General features: G+C 45.1%; 2 long non-coding RNA genes across 2 annotated transcripts in view; one reads left to right on the top strand and one right to left on the bottom strand.

Moving 5' to 3' along the window:
- The window catches only part of LOC138568517 (uncharacterized), a 282465-nt gene that overhangs the window by 145074 nt on the left and 120142 nt on the right, over positions 1–17249 (bottom strand). The window lies entirely within an intron of this gene.
- LOC138492173 (uncharacterized) lies at positions 15594–17076 on the top strand. The gene is made up of 4 exons (XR_011276201.1): positions 15594–15655; positions 16041–16205; positions 16350–16486; positions 16951–17076. It is a non-coding gene; the product is annotated as an uncharacterized lncRNA (long non-coding RNA).

The following is a 17249-nucleotide window of genomic DNA, read 5'->3' on the forward strand; positions in this document are numbered from 1 at the left end:
TTTTGAGTGTTCTGCCTCAGAGGACGAATAAACCAGAATGTCGTCAATGTATACAACTACACACACATCAATGAGTTCACGGAGCACGTCATTCATAAAGAACTGGAATGCGGCCGGTGCGTTACACAACCCGAAGGGCATCACTTGATACTCGAACAGTCCATACTTGGTACGAAAGGCCTTCTTCCATTCATCGCCCTCCTTTATTCGCACCAAGTGGTAGGCTCCTCTGAGGTCTAACTTAGTATATATGCAGGCGTTTTTGACTTGGTCAAGTAGTTCTGGGATCAATGGCAATGGATACCTGTTCTTAATTGTAATCTGGTTCAGGGCACGGTAGTCTATACACGTTCTTAAGTCTCCCTCCTTTTTTGGCACGAAGAACAGAGCTGAGGAGGCCGGGGACTTCGAAGGACGGATGAATCCGTTAGCCAGGTACTGGTCCAAATATTGCCTTAGGTGGAGATTTTCAGGTTCAGTAAGGGCATAAATCCGACTGCACGGAGGAGTGGATCCGGGAATCAGGTCTATCTGACAGTCGTATGATCTGTGAGGAGGCAAAGAATTAGCTTGGTCTTTCCGAAAGACATCTTGGAATTCCTGGTATTCAGGAGGCAGTTGCGGACTCTCAGAAACAGTTGCAGCTAGTTTGGTGGAGAGCTGAGGGTAGCAGGTAGAAGCGCATTCTGGAAACCGTATTGTCTTTGCTCGCCAATCAATTTGAGGATTGTGTTTCTCCAACCAAGGAACTCCCAAGATGACTTGAAACTGAGGGGCCTTGATCACATCAAACACGATCTTCTCTTGATGCCCATCTTGGCTTACTAACGTTACTTCCATGGTGGTGTGAGTTACGGGTCCGGAAGCTATTTCCGTCCCATCCACGGTGGTAATGACGTCTTTCACCGTCTTTGGACAAAGAGACAGATTCATCCTGGCGGCCAGCTCACAGTCCAAGTAATTCCCGATTGCGCCACTGTCAATGTATGCTTTAATGGCATGCATACGATTAGGTTGTTCAGGACTCACGAGGACCATGGGCATGATGAAATGCGAGGTCAAAGAACTGGTTTTAACGCTCGGCAAGCGGACCTCTACACTTGCCGGGCGAGGTCGTTTCCCGGCTCAGAATTCTCGGTACCTTTATCAGACGCCCCTACTATCTTCTTCTTGGGCTTCACTGGACAATCTCGAAGAAAGTGCCCTGAGGTTCCGCAATAGAGGCATAATTGCAGTTGTCTCCTCCTTTCCCTCTCCTTTTGGGTTAAAGGTCCTTTTACACCCCCTATTTGCATGGGTTCCACGGAATCAGTTCCTTTCGTAGAACTTTGTGGCCTTGAAAAAAGTCGGGTTTCAAATCTGGATCGATCGGCTTTCCGATTCTGAAGTCGATGATCCAATTGCACTACCAGATCGATATATTCGGAACAGTCTTGTGGAGGATTTACCACTTGAGCCAGAACGTCTTTTAATTCCCCCACGCAGACCTCTGTAAAACAGTGTGATCCTCTTATCCTCCGGCCATCTGGTTTCCACCACTAGTCTGTTAAATGATGCAATATAAGTCAGAAGATCTTGATTGCCCTGTCGTAGCGAAAGAAGTTCATTGTCCAAGGCCTGTCCCTGATAGTGCCTTGCGAACAGTTTCTCCATACTGGCTTGGAAGTCCTGGAAGTTATGGAGAATGGGGTCATCTTGAGACACTAAAGGAACAGACCAATCTGCGGCACTGCCACTGAGATAAGAGAGCACGAAGGCCACTTTAGCCTGGTCCGTTGGAAAAGCGGCGGGTCTGCACAAAAAGTGCAAGCGACATTGATTGAAGAACACAGCAAACCTTTTTGAATCACCTGAAAAGCGTTCGGGCGGAGCCAAAGGTATATTTCCTGGTAGATTGATTTGTACTGGGTTCGAGGAAGCTGGAGGAGCGTGGCCCCCACTTGGGGTTGGTAGAGGAATTTGTCCTGCTTGGGCTTGCAGCAATTGTCTAGCCAAATCGTCTGTTCGCTCTTTGGAGACCACTAACTCCCTCCTTAGGGCATTTGTTTCCTGACGTGCAGCGTGTACTTCCGCCCTCAACTCCCCGAGTAATTGGGCCAACTGGTCTTTGTCTGAGGTTTCCATTGCGCCTGGGCGGGAATTTTGTGGTAAGGCTTCGCGTTCTGTAACGCTCACCTGGTTCCCCCGGAGGCGCCGGTCTTGATCTGGCGAGGATACTGTCTTCAGTGTTAGGCGCAGGGTTCGTTTTGCTCCCGGACTGGGCCCCCTTCCCACCGACAGTTTAAGCTGAAGAGTGAGATGTCTGCAAGGGTAAACCAAGGTATTAGTGTTTGGAAGATTCGGAAAGTTCCTAGCCCCTCTCGCCCTTTCTTTCCCCGTGGAACTGGGTTGATATTGCGCTTACCTTATAGGTAAATGCCGGGCTCTCCATCCTGCGTCTTGTGCAGGAGCGCTGGATCCAGTTGCTTCACTGGATGCGAGCTCTGCCTCTTGATAGCAGAGGATTTGCTGAGAGCGAAGACGCCGTTAATGCACGAGCGTGCCTTGTAAGTATTAAAGTTCCTTTTGCATTGTTCTCTTCTCCTTCAAAAGTCTTAAGTCTGTAAAGTCTATGTCTTTCCTTTTTCAGATGCTGTGACGATGAAGATTATCCTTCTAATGGCACGTAAGTAGAAAGACTGCACTAGCGCTGGAGAATGCTCCGTAATGTCTCTTTTGTCTTTGCAGGTGCTGATGTGCAGCGCGAACAGATTGAAAGCGACGGGTAAGCAGTCTTGTAACTAAGCGTTACTAACCGATGTATCTTGCCTTGCAGGTGCTGGAATGCAGCGCGAGCTGAGTTGGAACAGGCGTAACACAGGTAAGCAGAACTTGTAGTTGAATATTACTGACCGATGTTCTTTCTCTTTGCAGATGTCGGATGCCGGAAGAGAAAGGCAGAAAAAGGCGCCTTGGATGCTGCCGTTGGATTAGGTAAGTAGATTTGCTGCCTTTACTTTAGCCTAACCTGTGCCTTTGTTTTGCAGGAGCTGCAGAAGACTGAAGAAGACTGAAGATTGGATTCCAGCAGGTTATTTCGTGTTCACAGGATCTGGAGCTGGAGGTTTCCTGGAGCTGACACGGTGAGCGTCCTGCTGCAGATGCAGAATAACGCGAAGCACGTGAAACCAATCGGGTGTGGTTTAAATAGCCTTCTGTAGTGCTTAGGCGTCTCCTTTCACGGCCCCACCCAGGTAAGAAAAGAGTTCCAGATTTCTAGAAGAGTTCCTGTGTTCTGCTTCCAGGGAGTGGCTCCTGCTCCACCCAGACAGAAAAAGTAGTTCCAGGCAGAGAAGGATCAGGAGACCAGTTAGCTGGTAAGTAAGCAGCATGGTCTGCTACAGGTAGGTCCACCAAGCACTCTTATCTAATATGAGCCCGGCGCTTCCTGTGCCGGGACCAGTCACCATCATGAGACTGGCGCCACTCGCGCCAGGACAAGGTCCAGAGGGTCCCTATAGGGACTGGCTGGTTCCTGGGATCAGAGTCATGGGCCTGCTTCCAAGGTCGTGGGGCAAGTCCTGACCCCTTGGAAGCAGGGATCATGACAGAAAGCAAGGTTGCAGCAACCCGTGGGATGGCTCAAAATGCAGGTCGTCTTGAGTCCAGTGGGTCTCGCCAGGCTCTGGGTTTGGGTCGTCGTTTTCGGAGACCCCAGGTCGATTGGAAGGAAGGGCTGCAGCAGGCTCCGGTTACACAGCAGGTTCTCCGGTCGCTGGAAATCATTCCCGCCGCTTTTCCTTCGTCATCCTCTTCGCTTTTCTGTTCCAGTGGTCGACATGACTTCAGCTTCCAGGTTTCCAGTATTTATCAGGAACTACAGCACAACCTCTGCATTCTCTCCCTGCATTTGACAAGAAAGGGGCGTCTGGCTGTCCAATCAGCACAGCCAGCCCCCCACTGGGATTTGTCCCAGTTGAAGGAAGGCGTAAAACAAAGGAGGGGTGTAGTAAAGCAATGTCCAAACTTGAGTTAGGTTGCTTATAAGTAAGTTTACTTCCAGTTCTTCAGTTACATGTTACAGGACATAAAGACATAAGGTATGAGACATAAGATAGATCACCGGCACCCATCACCCAGGGAGGGAGGGACCACTACCATAAACAGAACACTCAGCACAGCCTCCTCTCACTCATACATCAACATTCCACTTGGTACTTGCATGACATCACAGTACCAAGTGGCTAGCTCAGGTGGCTCAGGCAGTGCCTGAAGAGTGTGACATAACACATCTCCCTCCTTACCGAAACGTCTACACAAACAATAAGCACTTTACATATAGGCAAGTCACATCACCATCCACCATACAGCTTCACAAGAAATCCCACAGCTATGCAATTCCAAACTTCACCTACATATCCAGGTCACCCTCAATACCAACACAAATCACCTTCTGTCTATCCCTGCCACGGACAATCTCTAGACTCTCACCCTAGACACATGCCAGCCTATACACCAGGCTAAAGCTACCCTACAAACCAAACACTCGCTAACATAACATATATCCTTCCGCCCACCCCTGCCACAGGCGAGCCTCCAGGCTGCCACCCTGAAGCATGGCTTGTGATCCTGGCGCAATACTAGACATCCAAGAAAACAACAGAATCACCATACCTATTGAGAGAATTCATAAAACCGCTAACCACTACTGAAATATCACCAAACTGTGCCTACATCACGAATATACAAACAAATACATCAAAAGGACTAGGCCAAAAGAGCCCAACTCAACCACACCAAGGTAAACAGATCCTGCAACAACTCGAAGATACTAGCCAGGCATCTCCAAGACCACCAACAAAACAATGGGGTTGGACTAAACGCTCAACTCAATGGCAGCACTAACAGGTCCCAGAATCCTGACCTTGGGGTACCTTGGCCTGGATTTACATATAATACAAAAAGAAAACAACTACAAGACAACTCTCCATCTTGGACATCATATTTCCGTTTAGCCAATGTTTCCACCAGAGGGCTTCCCCAACCAGTACAACAGCTAATTCTAAGATAACCACTAACACACTTTCATCCAACAAAACCACCTGTCCATTTCAGATGAGAGTTTACTTCTTCTAACGGTGCTCTACTACCGTTCCTAAGTTCTTCCTAAAATCACCCGACCACAACTCCCACTCACCTTAGTGTACTTCTCAACTCACTCACTCCTGCACCTGAAAGGGTGCAACCCCCATTAAAACAAGTGTCCATTGCCAACCAATTGACACCTAAATGAGGCGCTACCTCAATACAGTCAATTTAAGTAAAAGCGCTACCTCCATCTCAATACAACACCTTAATGAGGCGCTACCTCAATACACATATTTAAACAAAAGCGCTACCCCATCTCAATGCAGCTGGACAGAAATCCTAACTGTCCTAACTCCTAACCTACCCATCAGAATAATGACTCGAAGTCATTTGAACATGAACTAAGCTCACATCATTCATAACCAGATACATATCCATCAGGTTTACATATTCACAGTCAACCTTATGTACAATGTATGTACCACAAATGGACATTTCTTTAGAATTGATGATTTAACAAAAACATTTCCTACATAGTTCTTTTGCTTGTCCATGTTTTGCATTAATCCTAAATGCAAAATATTACCTATATAGTTCTTTTGCTCGTCCATGTGCTGCATTAATTCTAAATGCCTAAAAGTCCAAAAGTCTATAAAACACTTTGAACCTAAAAATCCTCAATAGGTTACACTAGCCCATTCACACACAAAGAGCTCCACACCGTATCACATTGCATTTAATTATGCACCTTTCAGTAAACTGTGTAAAATGTCCATAAACCTGCAAATGTTAAAGAAATGGTTAAATTCTAACTGCAGTGACTTAACCCATCCCATGCACACTCTCACCAGACCAGCATTTATCATACAACAGTTTTCACCAAAGCCCACACTAATACTCAGTGGAATTACCATTACAACAACAACCAACATTGCATTAATTAAGTTCTCAACTTAAATCCTAAATGCAAAACGAAATGAACTCCATCTCAACATGCATTTATGCATTATAAAGTCTCATACGAATAGCATTGTGCAACGATTACCAACACGTTGACCGCTGCTTTGCGTCTCGGTAGTGAGGCGGAGCGGCGTTACCTGCACCCGACCTCATCAGCAAGGATGCTTTCCTCAGTACTTCGCCACGTTGGCCGCCACATCAACAAAAGCGGAGAAGCATTCTGCCGCGGTCGCACTCAAAAGAGGCAGAGAAGCATTCTTTGCCACGGCCGCCACTGCCTTGAACATCCTAACAGGCAGAGCGGCTCCGTTGACTAGTGCCTTCTCTTCCGGATACTGGCACGCGGCGACGTCATAGTGTGTCCCCTTGAAGAGATCCATTACTCGAGCATTCAAAGGGATTCCATAACCCGCTTGCACTTCCGAAACCCACAACATGACGTCTTCACGTCGCACGACGGCATCAAGGTCCTCTATTCTAATATCACCCTTCAGCGCTCCAACTGTCAGAAGCTCCTCACTCGGACACTGAAACACAGAATTCCGAAGCTTCGCTGACTCTCACAGTTCCAATGTGGCATCATCACAATTGAAAATGGCACAGAACAGAAAGGTACTGCTGCGCTCACTACTGGACTAATGGTCACTCAGGCAGCACCTCTGTTATAGAGTCATCTTACACAAAAATGCATTTAAGAACCACGCCAGCATTTCTATGGCCGGTTGTGAAAGCAAATTTGGAAATGTTTTCAGTCCTGCCCATGTTGCGCAAACACTCCCGTCGCATACACGGCCCTTTGAATCATTCCCAGTCCATTTCTGAGGCTGCTGCGGTTTGCAATCACAAACGTGCAATCTATTCATAGTCTCAGGATTCCTTAACATTTGAAATTAAGTGGGCTGCTTCAGTATTGACCCACTTGACCAAACTCCCTTAACCAGTACGTGCTCTAGAGGCGCCTGGAACACAGCACTCCCACAAACCATGGGCTACTGGTTAATCAATAGATTCGGGACGCCCTTCTCAAGTTCCTTATAACCAAAGGGCCAGCACTCCCAGGACCCAGCACTCCCAAGAACCCATGGGCTGCTGATCCAATCTGCTATGGTCCTCGCTATGGTCCTCCTGCTCTCCTCCCTCTCCTCCCTTGTCCGCCCTGGGTGATGGGTATGCTTATTTGGGGGCGGTGATATCTTCTTCTCTCCTTGGTCCTGTTGGTTCCTGCACCCCCCGCAGCAGGTTTCTGCAGTCGCCTTCCCTTCCAGCTTCCCTTTCACCAGGGTTCTTCTTCCAGAGATCCTTGTTGCCATTGTAGTAAAGCAATGTCCATACTTGAGTTAGGTTGCTTATAAGTAAGTTTACTTCCAGTTCTTCAGTTACATGTTACAGGACATAAAGACATAAGGTATAAGACTGAAGTAAGGAGATCCCATCCTCGTCGCCATTGAAGTAAGGAGGGCAATCTAATATAAATATATGTATATTTATTTATACTTATTTAAGTGAATACATAAACAAACAAGGGACAACGTCGTATACGTCTTCTCAGCTTCGCTTCCCCTCCAACTGTCCCTTTTGCCTCGTTCTATCTCTCGCTTCCATTCTTCTCCTCGAGCATAGTCGCGTGCAGACGCACGCTTCACGGAGGAAGGATACTACACATCTCCCTTCTTTATATGGAAGGACTCTTTAGCATCGTTTCATCATCCCACATAGTCACAGAGATATCTTGGTGGTCTGGATTCTCTTCCCGACCTGGATCTGAACCTGTAACTCCAGTCTTGATACTCATCTGAATCTGTTGCCAAGGAAGAAACCCTCTTTGATTTTCTGTTCAACACTTCACCCTCACCTCGCACATTCCTATCTACATCGTCAACATTAGTACCAACTCTACTTCTCTCACTATCCAAATTTCCCAAAGCATCATACTGACTTCTCCATCTTTGACCACTTATATCCATTACCCTTTCATTGTTCCATACTCTATCATCCTGGGTTCTAATAGCATGGGAATAAACCTCTGCCACTCTCACAGGCTTGGACCATTTGCAACCATCTCTTCTCAAATTCTCAGGTAGTTTTATCCTCACCCAATCACCCACCTGAAATTCAGGTAATTTCCCAAAGCGTTTTTTATCATGCATTTTTTTGTTGTCACTTTGTCTATGTCTAATATTTTCCTTTGCAATTTCTATTTTATTCTCACTACTCACAATATCATTCATCCACCCTGGAGACATATTTGTATTGGCTTTCCTGCCCCTGTTGAGTTCAAACGGTGTGACTCCAGTGGAGCTGTGAGGAGTGAATCTGTGGGCCAATAGAGTCTCTTTGACTGCTACCTTCCATTCCTTCCCATTGGCCCATGCCAGTTTTATAGCATCTTTTATCACTCTGTTAAACCTCTCCACAATGCCATTGGTTTGTGGATGGTAAATGGCGCACAACTTATGGTGAATGGCTTTACTTTTGAAATACGTCTCCATTTGCTCAGATTTAAATTGTGAGCCATTATCTGTGAGGACTGTTTTGGGATATCCCTCTCTCTCACACACTTCTTCCATGAATCTTATAACATCACTTGTGGTAACTTTAGATAAAAATTCAACTTCAACCCATCTGGTTAACATGTCAATTATAACTAGACAATACGTAGCACACCCATCACTCCATACGGGACCAATCACATCCATAGCTAATTCGCTCCATGGACTTTCAGGAACCTCTCTCAAAACCATTGGATATTCTGCACCCTTGCACACTTTATCGCTCTTAGAGCAAAGGATACATTTTCTAACTCGGTCTTCGATCAGTCTATCACAACCGGGCCACCAATATGTGCTTCTGATTCTTCTTTTAGTCTTTACAATTCCCTGATGTCCTTCGTGAGCCATCGTTATAATCTTTTCTCTTAAGTTGGTGGGGGGTACCAATTTGTCTCCTTTCATGAGGCAATCACTTTGCAAATATAATTCTTCACGTACATCCCAAAAGGCCTTTATTTCTGGAGAAAGTACTTTATTCTTCTTCCATCCCCCTTCTTTCACCATCTTCACAACTTCTAATAGCGTAATATCCTTCGTCATGCCATCGTTCCAATCCTCCTTGGATACTGCTTGGCTTGATATTTCACACACGGCTTCACTATCTCCAAAATCTTCTTCAATATCATCAAGATTGGTCAAACGGGACAAACAATCTGCCGTAATGTTCTTTGAACCTGGAATGTACATGACTTTGAAACTGAACTCTTGAAGTCTTGTGACCCATCTCCTAATTCTGCTGGATACTCTGTCCAGACCTTTGGTACTGAATATTTGCACTAAAGGTTTATGATCTGTGTGTATGGTGAATTGTACGCCCCAAACAAAGGACCGGAATTTCTCAATGGCCCACTTGATTGCCAAAGCCTCTTTCTCAATTGTGGCGTAATTCTTTTCTGGTCCTTTGAGTAATCTAGATGCAAAAGCAATTACTAATTCTTGTCCATTATAATATTGCGATAAGGATGCACCTAGACCCACGTCACTTGCATCAGTGGTAATTACAGTCTTTCTGCCCCTAACAAAACTTTGCAGTGCTGGGGCTTGGGCTAACGCCTTTTTTATGAATCGGAATTCTCTTTCACACTTCTTGTTCCAACTGAATTTCTTATTCATTTTCATTAAACTCCTCATTTCGACAGTGTGGTCTGAGAAATTCTCTATAAACTTGGCGTAATATTCTGCCATTCCAAGAAAAGTTCTTAGTTGATCTTTGTTGTCTGGGGTCTTCATGGATTGTATAGATTCTGCCAGATCTCTCTTGGGTCTAATGCCATCACCAGTTATTACATGTCCTAAATATTCAATTTCTTTTCTATTGATTTTCGATTTGGCTTCACTCAACACCATTCCAGCTTGGTGTAGTTTGTGCAACACTCTGTTCAGCCTTATATCATGCTTATCTTGATCATCTGCAAAAACCAATACATCGTCTTGAAAGAAAACCACACCTTCCATATCACCAAGTATGTTCTGCATTATTCTTTGAAAAACTGAAGCCGCTGATATTAACCCAAATGGCATCCTGCGAAATTGATAGAGTCCCTCTGGCGTGATAAAAGCCGTCAAGGATTTGGAATCATCATGTAATTTGATTTGGTGGTATGCCGCTGTGAGATCTAGTGTAGAAAAAAAACTTTGCTGGACCCAAAGTAGATATTAGTTCCTGTATATTGGGTAATGGGTGTCTGTCAGGGATCACACATTTATTCAACTCTCTCATGTCGATACATATTCTTATTTTTCCTGTGGTTTTCCTCACAACGACCAATGGAGAAACCCATTCCGCTGCATCAATTTTCTCAATTACTCCTTGCATTTCTAATTTGGTTAGTTCCTCTTTGACTTCTTTCTTAAGAGCCAATGGAATATTTCTGAGCTTTTGGGCTATCGGTCTTGATTCTTTTTTTAGTAGTATCCGATGTGAGAAACCTTTTAAACATCCTATTACATCATCTCTAAATATTTCATTCTTTATCTTCCGAATGTCACCCATGTGTGATCCATCAATTTGGTAAACCATCTCATCAGCATTAGGGTCTAACCGAACCTTGAGTGATTTTTGGTGTGTCCAACTGAGAAGTGCAGACTCTCCGCTTTTAGATACGTAAATGCGACCACTTGCTTTTCTCCCTTTGAAGTCTAAGTTTGCAACAAACCACCCAAGCAATTCTATTCTGACTCCACCGTATGCCTTGGGTTTTACGTCAACTTCATGTAAATATTCTGGGCCGCATTTCCTCCACATCTCTTCTGGTATCAGCGTATACTTCGCTCCCGAATCCACCATCATATTGACTGGACATCCATTAACTAGAATTTCAGCCCTGGGGCTTTCTATATGCGTGTCTTCATCAGTGACCATGAAAACACATTCTTCTCCATCATCATCGTCTCCAATCCAATTAGAGGATTGTTCTTGTTCGCCATTTGGGTTGGTCCTACAGCACTTTGCTATGTGACCTTTTCCACCACACCTTCTGCAAATCATCTTAAGAGCAGGGCATTCCTTATTGTCAGCCCAGTGGCTAGGGCTACCACATCGGTAACATCCTCTTTGTCTGGTCCTTCCTCTACCATCCTGGGGAAACATGCTCCTGTTTTGACGTTCAGCACCTGACGTCGACGTCCTCATCACATCGGGTCTATTCCTTCTCCTAGACTCGACTCCGCCAGGTCTTTTTGTATATGCTTGGTTATTGTACACCTCTCTACTCTCGAAAGATCTCCGCTGTAAGTTGCTGGTGTTGGGTATTACTCCGTCTCTTTGTGATCTCACTTTCTTTTTTTTGTTGCCTCTAACACTTCCAATTTCTTCTTCTTGATCTGATTGTACTAGACTGATCGACGATTTGACTGACAAGTCTTTCATTCTATTCTCTAAGGTAGAAACACATGTTTCTGTGTGTTCGACTTCCTTGGCCAATCTAAGTACCATATCAAGTGTGGGATCATCTTCAGACCAAAGCCTCTCTCTGACCTTGCTGCTCCGACACTCAAGCATAAACTGGTCTCTGATCCTTTCATCGAGTTGTTGGTTGAAATTGCAATTCCGGGCCATTTTCCTCAAAGCAGTAACATATTGTTCTACAGATTCTTCTTTTTCTTGAACTCGTTTTCCGAATTTGTATCTTTCCAGAATGGTGCTCATTTTCTTGTCGTAGTGTTTATTGAGTTTGGCAATTGCAATTTCATACATGTTCTTGTCCCTTGTTTCATCTTCTGTGAGGTCAGGCAGATCCTCAAATTTCTCTTGGCCCGCTGGTCCTAAACAATGTAATAGTAAGGACTTCTTCCTCTCTATACTGTAGTTTACCCCACAAACTACATGCGCATAATGTTCAAAGGCTTTAAGCCATCGCTTCCAGGGAAGTGTAGGTTCACCAATTTCTGGTAAAAACATGTGTGGTGGTTGTACTCCTTGCATGGCCATTTTGATTGTATGTGATGGTTCGAGGAAGGAGCTTAAAACTGTATTTTGTAAAAAAAAAATCGAAATCCTTTATGTTCTCCCGTCTCACTGTGGAAAGGAAGAGTGTGAGGAGCAATGAGGACTTAATGTAAGTATTGAAAACTATGGCCCTGGGATCTGCGAGTCTTTATGTTTTTTTTTTTTAGATCCACTGTGAAGAGGAAGATCACGGAGAGTGATGAGGATTACCAATTACTCGGCAAGGAGTATTGCGTAATGGATTTAAGCAGGCATAGATGGCGCACGACAGTGAACAGTAAAGAGGATGGGCCCGCCTCCTCTGAGAGTACGTAAAGTCTATTGGCGGTGAAAATATAAACACACGCCGTGGATGGCCAGGAATTGACAGCTGGGGCCAGGCCCGCCTCCTCTAAAGGCACGCAGTGTGTATGGGCAGTGAAAATATTGACAGCCCACTGAATGGACTTGAATTTAACTGCCGGGGCCCGCCCCCTTCCGAAAGCACACAGTGCGGTGTGCGCCGGGCGGGGCCCAGGAGCAGTGAATAAATTAACTCGCCGGAGGCTCCACGATCCTCGCACAGCCTGGGTGGAAGCCGCGTTCCTACCTGCTGTGCGGCCGGAGATCCTTCTCAACGGCCACTAATGCGTCTTCTTTCATCCTCGTCGCCATTGAAGTAAGGAGATCCCATCCTCGTCGCCATTGAAGTAAGGAGATCCCATCCTCGTCGCCGTTGAAGTAAGGAGGGCAATCTAATATAAATATATGTATATTTATTTATACTTATTTAAGTGAATACATAAACAAACAAGGGACAACGTCGTATACGTCTTCTCAGCTTCGCTTCCCCTCCAACTGTCCCTTTTGCCTCGTTCTATCTCTCGCTTCCATTCTTCTCCTCGAGCATAGTCGCGTGCAGACGCACGCTTCACGGAGGAAGGATACTACAAAGACATAAGATAGATCACCGGCACCCATCACCCAGGGAGGGAGGGACAACTCCCATAAACAGAACACTCAGCACAGCCTTCTTTCACTCATACATCAACATTCTACTTGGTACTTGCATGACATCACAGTACCAAGTGGCTAGCTCAGCTGGCTCAGGCAGTGCCTGACGAGTGTGACATAACACAGGGGAAGTGTTGGACTCCTCCCCCACTTCCTGTGCTTACAGACTGACTGGAGCCTGGGCGGGGTGTCCAGGTGACTCCCGCCAAAGACAAAACTCAAAGGAATTTCCCGCCCTGGATGTCAGGGGAAGGGACAAGAAATGACAAACACTAAAATGGCAGAAAAAAGAAGACGGGGGCCATTTTGGTAAAATGAGCACCCTTAGGTGCCTTTACTGCAGCTGTGATTACAGCCCGCGGTAAATGTGCACCAAATTAGTAAAAGGTATCACTGCCACCAGCCATTAAAGGTAAGCTTGTCACTGTCACAGAATTGTTACAGTTTTAATGTAAAAGGCGATACATTGTATCTCCCCAGCACTCCACATAAGGTGGGGTGTGCTGGTTTCACAGAATAAAATGTAAAAGGGATCTAAATATCCTTTCTACCCTTTGGAACTGTAGTTCACTCAAGGTTAGCACAAGAAGGTTATCGGGAGCCCTTAGGGCAACCCAGCAACAACAGGTACTTATTGCCAATAAGTTGTTAGACATGATAACTTTAAAAAGACACTATGGAGAGTCCTCAAAATGACACCCATAAAAAGAGTTAAAGATGAGGTGAGTGTGGAAAAAGGTTCCCACTCACTGAGGTATTAATGAAAAATATCCCACTAGAAAAGCAAAAAGTTCTGGAGTTGAACCAGGAAAGGAAGATTTACCAGCTCTGTGGAAATCTTACCTAACACTTGCTACGCACCACTTGAAGTTACTCGGGAAATACGGGTAATGCACTGTGGTGGTGCCTGTTTTAGTCCTTCGGACTACTGAGAAGGTCACTCCTTCTGGGCCCGAAAGACGTCCTGTCAATCTCCAGCACCCTGACATCTGCCACTCGCGTGCAGGATACTAAACATAATAACATAACATCGCTAGCTTGCCCGACAGCTGTTTCAGCGACAGATACCTATCTGCTGGCCAACTTTCCTCCAGCCAACATCCGCACTCCCAAAAGGATAATCTATTTTACGGCCAATTCCTTCGGCTTCGACGGAATTGTACCAACTTGGCTGACTATGAACAACTCGCAGACCTTTTGGGAACTAGACTCCTGGAGAGGGGCTATCCACGCAGACTAATCAGGAGATCGGCAAAATGGGCACATTGGACACCGAGGGAACATCTTTTGATTCCTAGGGAGAAGAAAACTGACACTGACCGTTTGGTATGTGTCACAACTTTTTCACCACAAACAGTACAGATTAAAAAGCTAATCAAGAAGCATTGGGACGAGTACAGGTTGCACCAGTGGGTTACCTTTGTTTGCATTCAAACAGTCAAAGAACCTCCAGGACCATTTAGTAATCTAGACTGCAAACCATTGGGACTAATTTCACACAGAACAGCCTGAGAGCTGCCTCGAGCCACAGTAAAGAACAAATCATGGGCCACTACCCATGTGGCAAGTGTAGTGTCTGTCATTTGACTTCTAAAACGACCAGGTTCAAACACAGCACATTTAATTGGCAACTTCAGCAATTTACAAATTGCTCATCCAGTAATGTCATCTATGCCATATGGTGCCCTTGCAACCTGCTATATGTAGGCATGACAACAAGGAAGGCATTGATTCGGATAAGTGAACATAGGTCACGTATCCGTATAAAATGCAGGACTGCACCTTTGGTTCAACATTACACTGCAGAAATCCACACGGAGGATGACATACAATGGACAATAATAGATCAATTAGCTCCAGGGAGTAGTCAATATTCAATGCAACATAGGCGGACCAAACTGGAGCAAAGATTGATCTATAGACTCAGGACCCATGAAATTGGTCTCAATGATGATATTCAATGGTTATTCTTGCTGTAACGGTAATAGAAGTTATACTTGGTTTGTTCAATGGATGCATATACATTGGTCATCTCGGTCAGATATATCAAGAGATGTCATTTTTTAGATGACTGAGCCTGATGGGCACTCATATGGTACGCCACACAAACACTGTGTGCACGGGCTGTGGCCATATTTGCTTGGGGGTCTCTACATGTGGGGCAGTATCTACAACTAGTTACATTAGAGATGCTCTTCAGTCGATATTAGATCAATGGGTCAATGCATGACTCCTTTGTATAGGCACCATAATTATATCCGCTGGCTTTGAACTCTAGGTTAATACCCTTGTTGGGGGCTATTCCGGTCCCTTCGGAAATTTACTGTAAACATTCTGCCACACAGTGTTTGGCAGAAGAAACAGGTGCCCTGTTGGACCCAGCAGAGGAGCCCGTCTTTGTGCAAGGGCACAACAGCCTTGCAATCCACTTTTACGGGACACGCAATACAGAAAGCCGTCTTGATGTGGGTATTGAACCCACCCTCTGCAACTCGAAGCGCGACCTACGTGTGTGGGTGTGGCCGCCCGAATACGCGTAAATGGCGCCCAAACGCCGGATATTGTAATTACTATCCGGCAGACATAGAGCGGAACACACAACGCACGGCGGGTTCGCAGTTTCAAGTGAATACATGAGGTAAGATGTCTGCGATATTGTTCGGGGTTAATATGAATGCTGTTATACCAATGCGGGTGTATCCGAGCTTCAAGCGCGTTTGGGAGACGCCTTGGTTCCCTTTGTGGGTTGTTCTCTCCCAGTCCCGACTGTGTACTGTGACAGCCGCTTTGGTTTGCAATTGGTTTGCTGCGCCCCTGGGAGACCTGCTGTTGCGGCGGATCATGGCCGGCGGGACTCTGGGTCTCCCTCGTTCCAAACAATGGAGTGGGACTTCTCACATTGCTCTGCAAATCGGAAATCTAACCTCAGTCATATGTTCTTTTTCATCTCATTCAATTTTCCTTTTTTCTAATTCCTCTCGCTATGCGGTCTCTCTTCCTGTTTCCTCTTTTTTTATCTATAGTGTCTGAGGACATACACAGCACAGGATAGAATATCCAACAAGGGTCTATCCGGTAAAACACACGGGGACCGTGTATCAATGGCGACATCCCCCTGAGCTGCCTGGCCCGAACCCAGGGCCATTTGAAGAAAACTCTGTATGGAAGAAAAAGGACTCAACTGCAAGGTAAACAAATATGCAGATGCACTAAGAGCGGAGCACTGTGTCACACCGCTATATAATGGTGTGGCTTTTGCAGTAAAATAGATGACAACAGCAACAACACAGACACAATATCCTTATAGGGTGTATATATGCTTATGTCGATAGATTCAAACAGCATTCCAATTAAGGAGGAATTTTGTTACTGGTGTGGCCACGACAGAACTGTCTGGAGATATTCCACTTGAAGGGAGCACAACACAATTTGGGATACAGTTGTGCAAAGTGCATCCAAAAAACAATGGGTGAGACAACATTGTATTACTTACCTATTACGACGTGAAAATGCACATCTTAATAGGGATTACTGTTGGAGTGAGACGTTTCACTTATACACACTGAATTTGGTCCATTAGTGGCTCGGGGTGAGAATGGGGCTTTTTCATCTGAGAGTTTTTTGTCTTCTATTTTGTGTGTATTGCCGTTTCTTTTGGGGAGGTTGATGCTCAGCAGGACTCAATCACATTACCCTTTTATGAATTTCAAGGAGAGGACACTGCCTCCCTTGCCAAAGTATGGGTGTAACAACCCAGATTGGACCATGCTCAGAGTATTGAGGGGTATGGACATGACAAAGCAGAATGTTATGTTTATAGAAGCCATGATACATGTTAAAAAAACATGGAGGATATTGTAGAGAAAGATTGTAAATATTTAGTTTTTTTTCTCTCTCTCTCTCATTCTTCTCTTTCCTCTTCCTTTGTGCAAGTGGCTTCCTCAGTAACACATTTGACCTACAGAAGCATGGGACTCTGTAAATTGGAATAAATTACACATTGAACATCGGACAACATTCAATTCACACCAACTTGCATTACTGCAAAAATTATTGTTTCTTTTTTAAAAAAAAATGGTAATTACATGTTCAAAAGTAACTATTTTGGAACATTTACCCTTTTTTTGATTCTCAAAATACTGTCAACAATGCACTTTCAGTAGACAGGGAATGAGCCCAGACAGATGGGGGTTCTGATTACAGAACAGAATCAGTAAAATTGTGGTTTTTGC

The sequence above is a fragment of the Ambystoma mexicanum genome, chromosome 1p (genome assembly GCF_040938575.1).
Source record: "Ambystoma mexicanum isolate Mex_15411 chromosome 1p, UKY_AmexF1_1, whole genome shotgun sequence".
Taxonomy (NCBI): domain Eukaryota; kingdom Metazoa; phylum Chordata; class Amphibia; order Caudata; family Ambystomatidae; genus Ambystoma; species Ambystoma mexicanum.